At 44.9% G+C, this 13,850-nt stretch overlaps 1 protein-coding gene across 1 annotated transcript in view; it reads left to right on the top strand.

Moving 5' to 3' along the window:
* Nucleotides 1-13,850, top strand: part of LOC137652371 (probable serine/threonine-protein kinase DDB_G0278509) — a 147,767-nt gene that overhangs the window by 51,238 nt on the left and 82,679 nt on the right.

The following is a 13,850-nucleotide window of genomic DNA, read 5'->3' on the forward strand; positions in this document are numbered from 1 at the left end:
ATGTGTTGAAGTGGTTTGGACATGTTGAGGGAATGAAAAATGGCTGTCTGCTAAAGAAGGAGATGAATGCAAGAGGTGATGGGAGAAGTACAAGATGAAGGCCAAAGTTTGGGTGGATGGATGGAGTGAAGAAAGCTGTGGGTGATAGGAGGATAGATATGAGAGAGGCCGGAGAGCGTGCTAGAAATAGGAATGAATGGCGAGCGATTGTGACGCAGATCCGGTAGGCCCTGCTGCTTCCGCCTGTGCCTTGGATGACCGCTGAGGTAGCAGCAGTAGGGTATTCAGCATTATGAAGCTTCATTTGTGGTGGATAACGGGGGAGGGTGGGCTGTGGCACCCTAGCAGTAGCAGCCGAACTCGGTTGAGTCCCTTGTCAGGCTGGGAGGAATATAGAGAGGAGAGGTCCCCTTTTTTTGTTCCATTTGTTTGATGTCGGCTACTCCCCAAAATTGGGGGAAGTGCCTTGGTATATGTATGTATGTATGTACAATATTAATTTAATTTGATTATTTCATTGAATCTTACTTTTTACAGTATTAACTTAATTTGATTATTGCATTGAATCTTCCCTTGTATAGTATTGACTTAATTTGATTATTCCATTGAAGCTCACCTTGTACAGTATTGACTTAATTTGATTATTTCATTGAATCTTACCGTGTACAGTATTAACTTTATTTGATTATTTCATTGAATCTTCCCATGTACAGTATTGATTTAATTTTATTATTTCATTGAATCTTACCTTGTACAGTATTGACTTAATTTGATTATTTCATTGAATATTACCTGTTACAGTATTGACTTAATTTGATTATTTCATTGAATATTAATTGGTACAGTATTGACTTAATTTGATTATTTCCTTTAATCTTACCGTGTACTGTATTGACTTAATTTGATTATTTCATTGAATCTTCCCTTGTACAGTATTGACTTTATTTGATTATTTCATTGAATCTTACCTTGTACAGTATTGACTTAATTTGATTATTTCATTGAATATTACCTGTTACAGTATTGACTTAATTTGATTATTTCATTGAATATTAATTGGTACAGTATTGACTTAATTTGATTATTTCCTTTAATCTTACCGTGTACTGTATTGACTTAATTTGATTATTTCATTGAATCTTCCCTTGTACAGTATTGACTTTATTTGATTATTTCATTGAATCTTCCCTTGTACAGTATTGATTTAATTTGATTATTTCATTGAATTTTACCTGGTACAGTATTGACTTAATTTGATTATTTCATTGGATCTCACCTTGTAAAGTTTTGATTTAATTTTATTATTTCATTGAATCTTCCCTTGTACAGTATTGACTTAATATGACAAATTCGTAGGTAATTTGTATTTTTCCTAACTATACAAACCTTAGCTATTTAATATGGGTAATTACTTTCGGCGATCCATAAGATTTTTAACGAGGGTTTACCACCCCACCGCTATTAGCGGGTGGTAGGGAGGGGTAGCTTGCTACCCTCCGCCCCTCCTCACACACACACACCTGTGATTTAGCTCACTTTGCTTAGAGGTAGGACTTCACGGGGGATAGGGCTGGCGGGCAAGTTTGATTAAATAGCTAAGGTTTGTATAGTTAGGAAAAATACAAATTATCTACGAATTTGTCATTTGTTCCGTAACTGAAATACAAACCACGCTATTTAATATGGGTGACTCAACCCTTAGGAAGGGTGGTAAGTCCCGGCCATTACTGGCTTTGGCTTTTGCCCGGGGGCTCAGTACTTGAGTGTGTCAGTACTCAATAACAAGGAGTCCCTGCACCTCGCTAGCATCTTGCACTTGGGGACGAACTGCAGCTGTTCTCTTAAGATATAGCCTCAGACTCCTTACTGGGCACAGTAGGAGATGGTCTGGGTCATCTGTTACAGAACGAAGACTCGATACCTGGAAAGAGTCGAACCGAAGGTCCGGCACTCCCGGACTCTGAGTCTTGGCAAGAAACTCAGGGACGAACTTGAACGTTACCTCCCCCATCCCCTTGAATGGGCGATGTCGTATGAGAGACCATGAAGTTCACTGACTCGCTTGGCCGAGGCCAAAGCTAGCAGGAACACCGTCTTCCAAGTAAGGGGGAGATCTGAAGTCTGGCGTAATGGTTCGAAGGGAGGTCTCTGAAGAGACCTGAGAACTCAAACCATGTTCCATGAAGGAGGTCTCACTTCCGACTGAGGGCAGGTAAGTTCATAACTTCGTATGAGTAGAGAAAGTTCCAGTGAGGAAGAAATGTCCACTCCTTTGAGCCTGAAGGCTAGACTTAAGGCTGAGCGATAGCCTTTCACCGCCGAGACTGAAAGGCGCATTTCTTCCCGCAAATACACGAAGAACTCCGCTATTGCTGGAATAGTGGCATCGAGTGGAGAGATACCCCTTCCATGACACCAACCACAGAAGACTCGCCACTTTGCCTGGTAGACCCCTGCGGATGACCTTCGCAGGTGTCTGGACATCCTGTTCGCAACTTGCTGTGAAAATCCTTTCTCAGTGTGGAGATGCTGGATAGTCTCCAGGCGTGAAGTCGAAGCGAAGCTACGGCTTTGTGAAAGATGTTGGTGTGTGGTTGTTTGAGTAGCTCGTATTGTGGAGGGAGTTCCTTAGAAGCTCCGTTAGGAGTTGCAGAAAGTCTGGAAACCAATCTGCGTGATGCCATAGCGGAGCTATTAGGGTCATCGAGAGATTGACCGATATTCTGGTCTTGTTGAGCACCTTCCTCATCAGACAGAACGGGGGAAAGGCGTAGACATCGATGTTGTCCCACCGTTGTTGGAAGGCCTTGGGATCCGGGACTAGGGAGCAGTACAGTGGAAGTTTGAAGTTCAGCACTGTAGTGTACAGATCCACAGTCGAGGAACCCCACAAAGTTAGGACTTCGTTGGCTACTTGACGATCCAAAGATCACTCGGTACTCACTATCTGCGTCGCTCTGCTCAGACTGTCGGTGAGCACATTCCTCTTGCCTGGAATGAAGCGAGCCGAAAATGTGATCGAGTGGACTTCGGTCCATCTCAGTATCTCTACTGCGAGATGGGATAGCTGTTGTGAAAAGGGAGCAGTACAGTGGAAGTTTGAAGTTCAGCACTGTAGTGTACAGATCCACAGTCGAGGAACCCCATAAAGTCAGGACTTCGTTGGCTACTTGACAATCCAAAGACCACTCGGTACTCACTATCTGCGTCGCTCTGCTCAGACTGTCGGTGAGCACATTCCTCTTGCCTGGAATGAAGCGAGCCGAAAATGCGATCGAGTGGACTTCGGTCCATCTCAGTATCTCTACTGCGAGATGGGATAGCTGTTGTGAAAAGGTACCTCCCTGCTTGTTGATATAAGCCACTACTGTGGTGTTGTCGCTCATCACCACCAGAGTGGCCCGCCAGGTATTGTTGGAACTGTTGAAGGGCCAGGAATATGGCCTTCATATCTAGCAGGTTTATGTGGAGGTACTTTTCTGATTCTGACCACAGGCCTGAGGTCCTGTGGTTCAGAACGTGAGCCCCCCACCCTTTCTTTGAGACGTCTGAAAACAACATCAAATCCGGGGGAGGACGAGAAGATCCACTCCCTTTCATAGGTTCTCGTCTGCCACCCACCACTGAAGGTCCGTCTGTTCCGCAGAACCCATAGGGATCATAGTGTCCGGGGAATCGTGACCTTGATTCCACCGGGACTTGAGTTGCCACTGAAGAGATGTCATTCTGAGGCGAGCATTGGGAACTAGACGGGCCAGGGATGAGAGGTGACCGAGGAGACGTAACCACAATTGGGCTGGAAGTTCTTCTTGTCTGAGGAAAGGCCTCGCAACCCTCCTCAGCCTTGCTATCCTGTCGTCTGATGGGAAGGCTTTGTGGAGATTGGTGTCTATGATCATGCCTAGGTAAACCAGTCTTTGAGTGGGCAGCAGAGAGGACTTTTCGAGATTTACCAAGATCCCTAGATCTTGGCAAAGTCCCAGAAGTTTGTTTCGGTGATGAAGAAGGGCTGCCTCCGAGTCTGCTAGAATCAGCCAGTCGTCCAGGTAACGGAGGAGACGGATGCCGATCCTGTGAGCCCACAAAGATATTAGGGTGAACACTCTGGTGAACACCTGCGGTGCTGTGGAGAGACCGAAACACAGCACCTTGAACTGGTAGATCTTGTTGTCTAGGCAGAATCTTAAGTACTTCCTCGAAGACGGATGGATTGGGATCTGGAAGTACGCGTCCTTCAGGTCCAGTGTGCACATGAAGTCTTGCGGTCTCCCTGCTGAACGGGGTCTGCTTGACAAACCTGTTCAGAGCTGAGAGGTCGATGACTGGTCTCCAGCCTCCAGACGCCTTCTTTACAAGAAAGAGTCGACTGAAGAAGCCTGGGGACCCGTCGACTACCTCTTGGAGAGCGTCCTTCTTCAACATGGTCTCGACTTCTGCCTGAAGGGCTTGCCCCCTTGCCGATCCCAAGGCAAGGGAGCTCAACAACACTGGATCCGCTGTCAGGGGAGGTAGAGATGTCGTGATCGGGACGCGATATCCCTGACTGATTACGGAAATCGTCCAGGAATCGGCCCTGAGTTGCTACCACCTTCTTGCGCAACTTTGTAGGCATCCCCCCACTGGTGGACATGCTGGGGGACTGCCACTCCTAGCGTTTGCGGCCACGGCCGCTCCCTCTAGGATTTTTTCCTCCCCTAGAGGACTTTTTGCCTTTCTTGTCCTCGACAGGAAAGGGCTTAGACACCTTTGTCTTTGTTGCAGCTGCCTTCTTCGTACTCTTGACAGGACGTGGTTGCTGGGTCACTGGAGGTTTGTAGGGTCTCGATGTTAGGGCCCTATGGAGAAGGGAGTCCTGGTTGGACTTCCTCCACCTCTCAGCAGCTTGTTCCACGTCCTTAGGCTCAAACAAGTTCTTACCGAGGACGGAAGAATGTCTGAGCCTGCTAACGTCGGTACTGGGGACCTTCTGGTGGAATCTCTCAGACACTGCGTCCCAACGTTTCAAGATAGTGTTAGCCCACAAGCTCGAGACTTGGTGGGCTAGAAACTCAATGGTACGCGTGCCTGAGAGCAAAAAGGTCTCCAAGGCCTTCCTGGTGCTTTCTTTGGACAAGTCCTCAGACCACACCAGGATGCCCAGAGACCCTAGCCAGATGTCCAGCCACGAAGTTGCCTGCATGGCACACTTCGCTAACTTCTCCTGGCTCAGGATCTCCATTGCCGAATACGAGACATGCCGGTTGGAGAGTCTCTCTAGAGGGACTCCCCCGGTAAGCTCTTCCAGAGAGTGGTACAAAGGAAGAGCTGAACAAGTCTCCTGCAAGATCTCAAAGTACCTCCTCTGATGGACGCGAGGAGGCGGGATGAGCTTGTTACCGATGCTGGATCGGCTGGAGGAAGCAAGCTCGGAGAGCTGGCCTTCGACATTGTCTCTGGCACTCTTAACCCCCTGTGACCAGGGCAACGCCGCACTGGCCCTCGAGGATTTTTGAGTATCGTAGATTCGGTCCAAGACCGTGTCCTTGCCCTCACGAGGGGAAATCTCTGGATCCGGAAACTCATTGAGATTCCTCATGAGGGTCAGAACTTGCCAGAATGCATGTTCCGACTCCTGCAGATCTCCTCCTGAAGGGCTGGGAGCATAGTCTCCTGTCCACAGAGGCTCTTCCTGGGGGGACTCGTGGACATTCTCTGAGGGTTTGGCTGGCTCCTGTCTAATCCTTGCTGAAGACTTTGGCAAAGTCTTAGAGTTCTTCAACTCCCTCCTGGGAGGGATACAGGACTCCAGCAGTGATGGTGGAAGGCTCTTCTCAACCCCTACCCGAGAAGACTTCTCGGGGCGAGGTGGGGTTTCCCCCCATTGGTGCGATGGAGGAACGACCCGCCTCACCTGACTCCCCAGAGGACGGGAAATCCTCGTCCGCAGGGGAGGGAGAGAAAGTCTGGGGGGGAGAGGGAGCCTTCCTCAAGGACTTCCGAGGAGTCAGTTTCGCCCTTGGAGAAGTTACCACAGTAGAAACTCCTCTCTTCCTCTTCAGGGGAGACAAAGCCGCCACTGATTTGTGACCAAGTTCAGAGAATACAGGCTTAAAAGCCTGCACGAGAGCTCTGACGATGGTACCAAACCAGGGTTGCTGACTGACAGTCGCGCTGTCAGACACTCCCCCTCGAGGGAAAGGGATTGTTCGATCCCTAGGAGGAGTTACCAAACGAGGGTTCGCCTGAAAAGATGCTGAAACAGAAGGAGAAGAGTTGTGGCGGGATGTTGCAAGAACAAGCCCCACACTCTTGAATCACACTAAACAGACAAATGTCTCCTCTGCACAAACTTTCCCCTTACTTTATCATTAACCAGACTCTTAGACAAAAAGGACATTAACACAAACCATAACCTTAAAACTATATTTATGAATACCAAAACAATCACTTAATACTAAAAAATCACCAACCATATTCCATAACCAAAAAAAAATCACACTTAGCACTACAATCTTAACTTACTATATATAGAAAACACATTCTAATAACCATATGGAAAACAAAACTTAAAGCTAAAAATTCCCTTCTCCTCCAAATATAAACGTAATTAATATATATATTTCTGAGTGGACTCCTTCGTCCACACAAGGGTCAACAGTCTTTAATTGCCCAAAAAAACACAACCTTATAGCAACCGCGACACTGACAAATATCAACACAACTGCATTGATTGATTTTGGGTCGTGTGCGTTGTCATCATAATCATCATCATCATACGTGATCTTGTTCAACAGGCCAGGTCATCAACGCTTGGTCAATCCGAATGAGCAGTCTAACACAATTAATTACAGGCCAGGTCATCAACAATTATCCAAATCCAAGCAGTCGTGCCAAGTTCCTTATTATAGCCAAGTCGTCATCAATTACTGTCACATTCAAAGAAAATCTCTCCAAAGGAGGAATCACGGCCTGCCAACATAAAAAAGAAAAACACTTATGAACACTCCTAACTAACTGAACTATCGCACTATAATCAAAGATAAATAATAAATTGTTCCTATCATTCACAAACACGACAAGCAAAGATAAACAAAACTGTACTTACTGTTAAAATATATAATAACTTCCACGCTGGTCGAAAAATGATTAAATAAGGTAAAATCCAGCATTCAAACACAACTGAATCGAGCAGCAGTCCAATCAAAATAAGCATTCACCCAAGACATTCACCACTGTCGTAACCTAACTAAAAACATAAACAAACAATCTCATTTGTACCAACAGTCTTTCTCACCACCAACGATCGATACACTAACTACTTTCGCTCGCTGACACAATCTCTCTCTCTCTCTCTCTCTCTCTCTCTCTCTCTCTCTCTCTCTCTCTCTCTCTCTCTCTCTCTCTCACAGGATTTGGCAAAAAACAAAAAATAAAAATAAAGCAAAAATAAATCCTCCACATTCCTCCCCCCTTACTTTGCCAAATCCGTCTCACAAAACTTACAATATTTTTTTCAATACCCAGTCGCAGTCGGGAACGGGACCTCTACTCCGAGTAACTGGGCCTCCATACACTCTCTCATTCACTTCTTCCTTATCACAATCATTCGCTACATTAACACTATTCTTATCTAAATCCCTGTCATCTAATATATCATGTACAATCCCATCTACCTCGTTCGGCCCTATAATTACACTCATTTCTGTAAACAGTTCATCCATTTCATCAAAAACATTCTCAACTTTAGCAAAAGATTCATTCATGCTACTTATCATTCTCCTGTCTCTCATTCTTGCGTTATTCATTTTTTCTTTTACATCATCTAACAAAAAGCCACACACACTATAAGTATCATTCATACTCAGCCACGTTTCATCTGTATTAATACATTTATCCTCCACACTCACTTGCACATTTACACCCTTGTCATACTTATTCGTATTCTTACCTATACCTATAAATTTCCCTTGCACTTTCTCCTCACTTAAAACTTTCAAACGCCTCTTTTTCCTATATTCAACTAACACTAATTGTTCATTTTCCAGCCCTAACTTCTCATGCATACTAGATTCATACTTGCTCATTTTCAACCAATTATTCATCCCATTCTCACAAACATTAATCCTATTCCTTCCACACACACAGGAGGACTCACCCAGCTGAACCCTCTTACACTCTAGTTTCCCGAACATCCTGGCGGATTTACTCCCTTCTTCCTACATACCCTAGCTACATGCCCATCTACACCACATTCAGTACAATTACCCCGCGGCTCCTTGCACATTCTAGCATAATGACCATCCTTACCACAATTACCACAAATTACATTCATATGATTACAACGACATCCACTCGCTATGTGCCCAGTCATACCACACCGATAACATTTTACCCCTTTTTCTTTCTTGCACTCGCTAATTCTATGCCCTACCTCACCACATCCAAAACAAGCACCTAGAGTCCATCTACATTCATTCTTCTTATGACCTACTTTCCCACACCTATAACACTTTTCATCACGGACACGGCTATCTGACATACCTCGATGTGCACTCACACTCCTATCCCTATTGCGCCAATTACCCTGCCTAAATCCTTCATTTGTCCTTACAGGTATTCCCACATTACTCGCCCTAACACTCCTATCTACTACATTACCAGCTACCCTCATTGGTCCTCTCAAAATTGCATCCTTATAACTACCAAATTCTATTACACTTTCATCCATTCCAGTTCTTACACTCACAGATTTACTTTCTTTCATGCACCTATCTAACTCATAATCCTCAACTATCTCTAGTATATCATCCTATGTCAATCTCTCTTGCGTCCACCTCATTTTTTCCTTGCGTTTCAAATTAATAAACTCAGCAACATTCTCAGGTACAGTAGCCAAAAACTTCCTCATTAACTCCTTATTCTCATTTATACCTTCATCCCCATACTTCTTCCTAGCTAAAGTTTCCAACCTACATACATACATTGATATAGCTTCTCCTACATTCATCCGTGCCTCATCAAAATCATTCTTACGCTTATACCTAACACTTCCTTTCATACGTTTCACCTGCTCAATTATTCTCTTTTTCACACTTTCATAATCAACGTCACCTACACTCATTATCACTCCATACATCGTCAACAAATACCCAGTCAAATATTCTCCTAACTCCCTAGCCCAAACTCTTTTACTATCACCATACTTATCCTGACAATACCTCTCATACTCCTTGAAAAAATCATATACATCCCTACTGCTATGCTCGTTGAACCTTTCACACCGAGGTACCTCTCTCATAAACACAGTCTTACACACATCACGTTCATTCTCACTGCTATCATCACTGTCTACTCCCTTGTTACCTTCTTCCTCATTTGAATATAATGAATCCACTTCCACACTTAAATTCCTATCCTTAACCATTCCCTTCTTACCCTTTTTCTTACTTACTACTTTCACCCATTCACGATCGTCCTTGCTATCAGCCTGATACTTTTTCTTCTCTTTCTTCACATAACTTTTACCTTTCCTTTCATCTTTCCTCTCACCTTTCTGTTCATCCTTACTATGCCTAATTCCCTTATCTTCAATATCACCATCACTATTACTACTATCACTATCACTTCCTTCCCCATTATCACCTACCTTAACCTTCTCTTCCACTACCAACCCATTACCCGAAGCTGAGGACACTCCTCCGACTGCACCTTCACCCATTATAGTTTTCATCATCCCCATGACTTGCCCCATCATAGCTTCCAATCGGTTCTCCATTCGTTCCTCATTCTCTTTCATCCTCATCTCAACACATTCTTCCACTCTCTCTACAGTTCCCTTTAACTCCCTAAGCTCCTTCTGCATCGACTCATTCTCCCAGTGCAACCTCTCATTCTCTATTAGCAACCTCTCCTCACGCTCCTTACTCAGCCGCAATTCCTCCTTCAAAACCTTTAACTGTTCTTCCATTTTTTTCCAGTCTTAATTCTAAATTCGTATCCTATCAGTCCTTCGTCAAAGAGTCCAGCTATCAGTCCCGCCTCAGCAGTCCCTGTTCGGGCGCCAAAATAATGTGGCGGGATGTTGCAAGAACAAGCCCCACACCCTTGAATCACACTAAACAGACAAATGTCTCCTCTGCACAAACTTTCCCCTTACTTTATCATTAACCAGACTCTTAGACAAAAAGGACATTAACACAAACCATAACCTTAAAACTATATTTATGAATACCAAAACAATCACTTAATACTAAAAAATCACCAACCATATTCCATAACCAAAAAAAATCACACTTAGCACTACAATCTTAACTTACTATATATAGAAAACACATTCTAATAACCATATGGAAAACAAAACTTAAAGCTAAAAATTCCCTTCTCCTCCAAATATAAACGTAATTAATACATATATTTCTGAGTGGACTCCTTCGTCCACACAAGGGTCAACAGTCTTTAATTGCCCAAAAAAACACAACCTTATAGCAACCGCGACACTGACAAATATCAACACAACTGCATTGATTGATTTTGGGTCGTGTGCGTTGTCATCATAATCATCATCATCATACGTGATCTTGTTCAACAGGCCAGGTCATCAACGCTTGGTCAATCCGAATGAGCAGTCTAACACAATTAATTGCAGGCCAGGTCATCAACAATTATCCAAATCCAAGCAGTCGTGCCAAGTTCCTTATTATAGCCAAGTCGTCATCAATTACTGTCACATTCAAAGAAAATCTCTCCAAAGGAGGAATCACGGCCTGCCAACATAAAAAAGAAAAACACTTATGAACACTCCTAACTAACTGAACTATCGCACTATAATCAAAGATAAATAATAAATTGTTCCTATCATTCACAAACACGACAAGCAAAGATAAACAAAACTGTACTTACTGTTAAAATATATAATAACTTCCACGCTGGTCGAAAAATGATTAAATAAGGTAAAATCCAGCATTCAAACACAACTGAATCGAGCAGCAGTCCAATCAAAATAAGCATTCACCCAAGACATTCACCACTGTCGTAACCTAACTAAAACCATAAACAAACAATCTCATTTGTACCAACAGTCTTTCTCACCACCAACGATCGATACACTAACTACTTTCGCTCGCTGACACAATCTCTCTCTCTCTCTCTCTCTCTCTCTCTCTCTCTCTCTCTCTCTCTCTCTCTCTCTCTCTCTCTCTCTCTCTCTCACAGGATTTGGCGAAAAACAAAAAATAAAAATAGAGCAAAAATAAATCCTCCACAGAGTCCTTGGACCTATCCGGAAACCTCCCCTCCTCCGACGAGCGCGCTGTTCTGCGCTTGCGGGGTGGGGAACGATACGACGATGAATTGGCCGCGTGATGTCTTGCTGCCTCACGTGTTCGATCGTGCCTGTGATCGCTCTGGGAATCGCGCTGGGGATCGCACTGCAAATCGCGCTGATAGTCGTGCGATGGGCCCTGCCCTGGGTCACGCGCGGGAGAATGTTCATGTGCGCGCCGGCGCGCGAGGACAATGGCGAGGGTGCGCGGGCGAGCGATGGTGCGTAGGCGATGGCGCGCGGGCGAGCTATGGCGCATAGGCGATGGCGCGCGAGGGCGCACGGGCGAGCGATGGCGCAGGCCGGCATGGACAGGCGATGACAGGTGGCACGTAGAAGGCTGGATAAGCGCTCGCGCGCGCGATGGCGATTGTTCGCGCGCAGGCACGCAGGATCCTATCGAAGAGCCTGTGAGGGCGATAACATTGGGGGCGCACGAGCAGGAGAAATATCTCTAGCGCGCGGGTGCGCGGCGCGTGGCGTGCAGATCTGGCTGAACCAGTAGGCGAGCAGGGCGCGCTTGCGCAACCTCGTGGGCGTGCGATGGAGACTGAGCGCGATGGTGCACAGGTGAGCGCTGGTGAGCAGGAGAAGATGTTACTACACCCAGACCCGAAGATCGTGGGCGTGCCTGGAGCGCAGGAGATTGTGGGTGCGCATGGTGCACATCAGGATGCGGGCGCACAGAAGTGCGCTGTTGGTCTGGAAAGCACTGGAGTCCCGGTGAGCGCCTGTGGGCTATCTCAGGAGACTCCAGGGTTGTACGCTGGTGCGCAGTTGTGCACTGGCGCGCAGGTGAGCGCTGGCGCGCTATGTCAGGAGCAACAGCAGGGGCACGCTTGTGCGCAGTGGCACGTTGAGGCACTGGAGAGCGCTGGAGGTCCGGTGAGCGCCTGTGCACTATTTCGGGAACCTCCCTTGAAGTGCGCTGACGCGTAGGTGAGCACTGGCGTGCCATAACAGGAACCAAAGACGAGCGCTTATGCGCAGGTGAGCGCTGGTGCGCTATTGCTGAAACTATTGCAGGTGCGCGCTCTACGGTCTACGCTACCACTCGACGATTTCTCGGGAGAAACCTGTCGAGTGGGAGCTTCAGAGGAGGTTTGGGCCACGGAAGAAGAGTCCTTGGGATTTTTTCTTTTCAAAGAAACCTCTGAAGGAGAAATATTCTGTTAAGACTTCTTCTTCCGGCGCCGAGAAAACCTTTCCCACTGGGAGGTAGACCACTCCCTACACTCACCACATACATTAACTCTATCACACCGTTGGCCTCTACAATAAGGACACAAGGTGTGGGGATCCGTGTCGACCGCCGACATAAATGTGCCACAAGGGCGGTCAGATAAGCCAGGGCACTTGTGCATAGCAGAGGCCAACTTCACATACACTCTGTAAAAAGAAAAAGCAAAGAAAGATTAATAATGGCTGATCAACAAATGCGAGGGTTAAAGCGGACACGTCGACCGTCACCTGAGCTGATAGCAAAGTGAGCTAAATCACAGGTGTGTGTGAGAGGGGGGGGGAGCAAGCTACCCCTCCCTACCCCCCCCCCCCCCCCCCCCCAACTAGCCGTGGTGTAGTAAATCCTCGTTAAAAATCAAATGGCTCGTCATTTCAGCTACGCCAAAGGTAATTACCCATATTAAATAGCGTGGTTTGTATTTCAATTATGGAACAATTGATTATTTCATTGAATTTTACCTGGTACAGTATTGACTTAATTTGATTATTTCATTGAATCTTACCTTGTATAGTATTGATTTAATTTGATTATTTCATTGAATCATACCTTGTACAGTATTGACTTAATTTGATTATTTCATTGAATCTTACCTTGTACAGTAGGGACTTAATTTGATTATTTCATTTAATCTTACCTTGTACAGTATTAACTTTATTTGATTATTTCATTTAATCTAACCTTTTACAGTATTGACTTAATATGATTATTTCATTGAATATTACTTTGTACAATATTGACTGAAATTTATTATTTCATTGATTATGTCACTCTTCATCTTGCAGGTGAACTACCAAGCCTTCTACTTTTTTTCTATTGTAAATTCCTCATCTCTGTTATGTATAGGGTATTATGCGTTATCTCAGTATTTATTCAGAGTATCAGGTGTGTACAAATAGCCACAGGAATTCATGGTCCACATCCTTCTGAAGAAATTCACCTTGCTACACCCATACTGCGTGGAGAGTTCCCATTTGATTACTCGTTGCAAAGTATGGGTGTCACAGGGTGTACTACTTCAGAGCGAGGAGTACCAGGGTCCCCTGTTTCCAACTGTATGTTAAATGTTCAAAATGTATGACAAGTCTTCTAACCCCTGTTGATCAACCCAATTCAACGTGTCTTCCTTGTAAAGACGAATCATGTGCAATGTTTCATCAGTCGTTAGCTGTGTTTGCATTTTAACTGCTTTATTTTATTTTATTGAACTGCAATCCTCAATTAGATAGAAATATTAGGAATTAAAGGGTATAAAAAGAGTGTATAGGGAGAGAAAGAGGGAGATAATAGCATATAAATAGAGATTGTAAC

The sequence above is a fragment of the Palaemon carinicauda genome, chromosome 1 (genome assembly GCF_036898095.1).
Source record: "Palaemon carinicauda isolate YSFRI2023 chromosome 1, ASM3689809v2, whole genome shotgun sequence".
Taxonomy (NCBI): domain Eukaryota; kingdom Metazoa; phylum Arthropoda; class Malacostraca; order Decapoda; family Palaemonidae; genus Palaemon; species Palaemon carinicauda.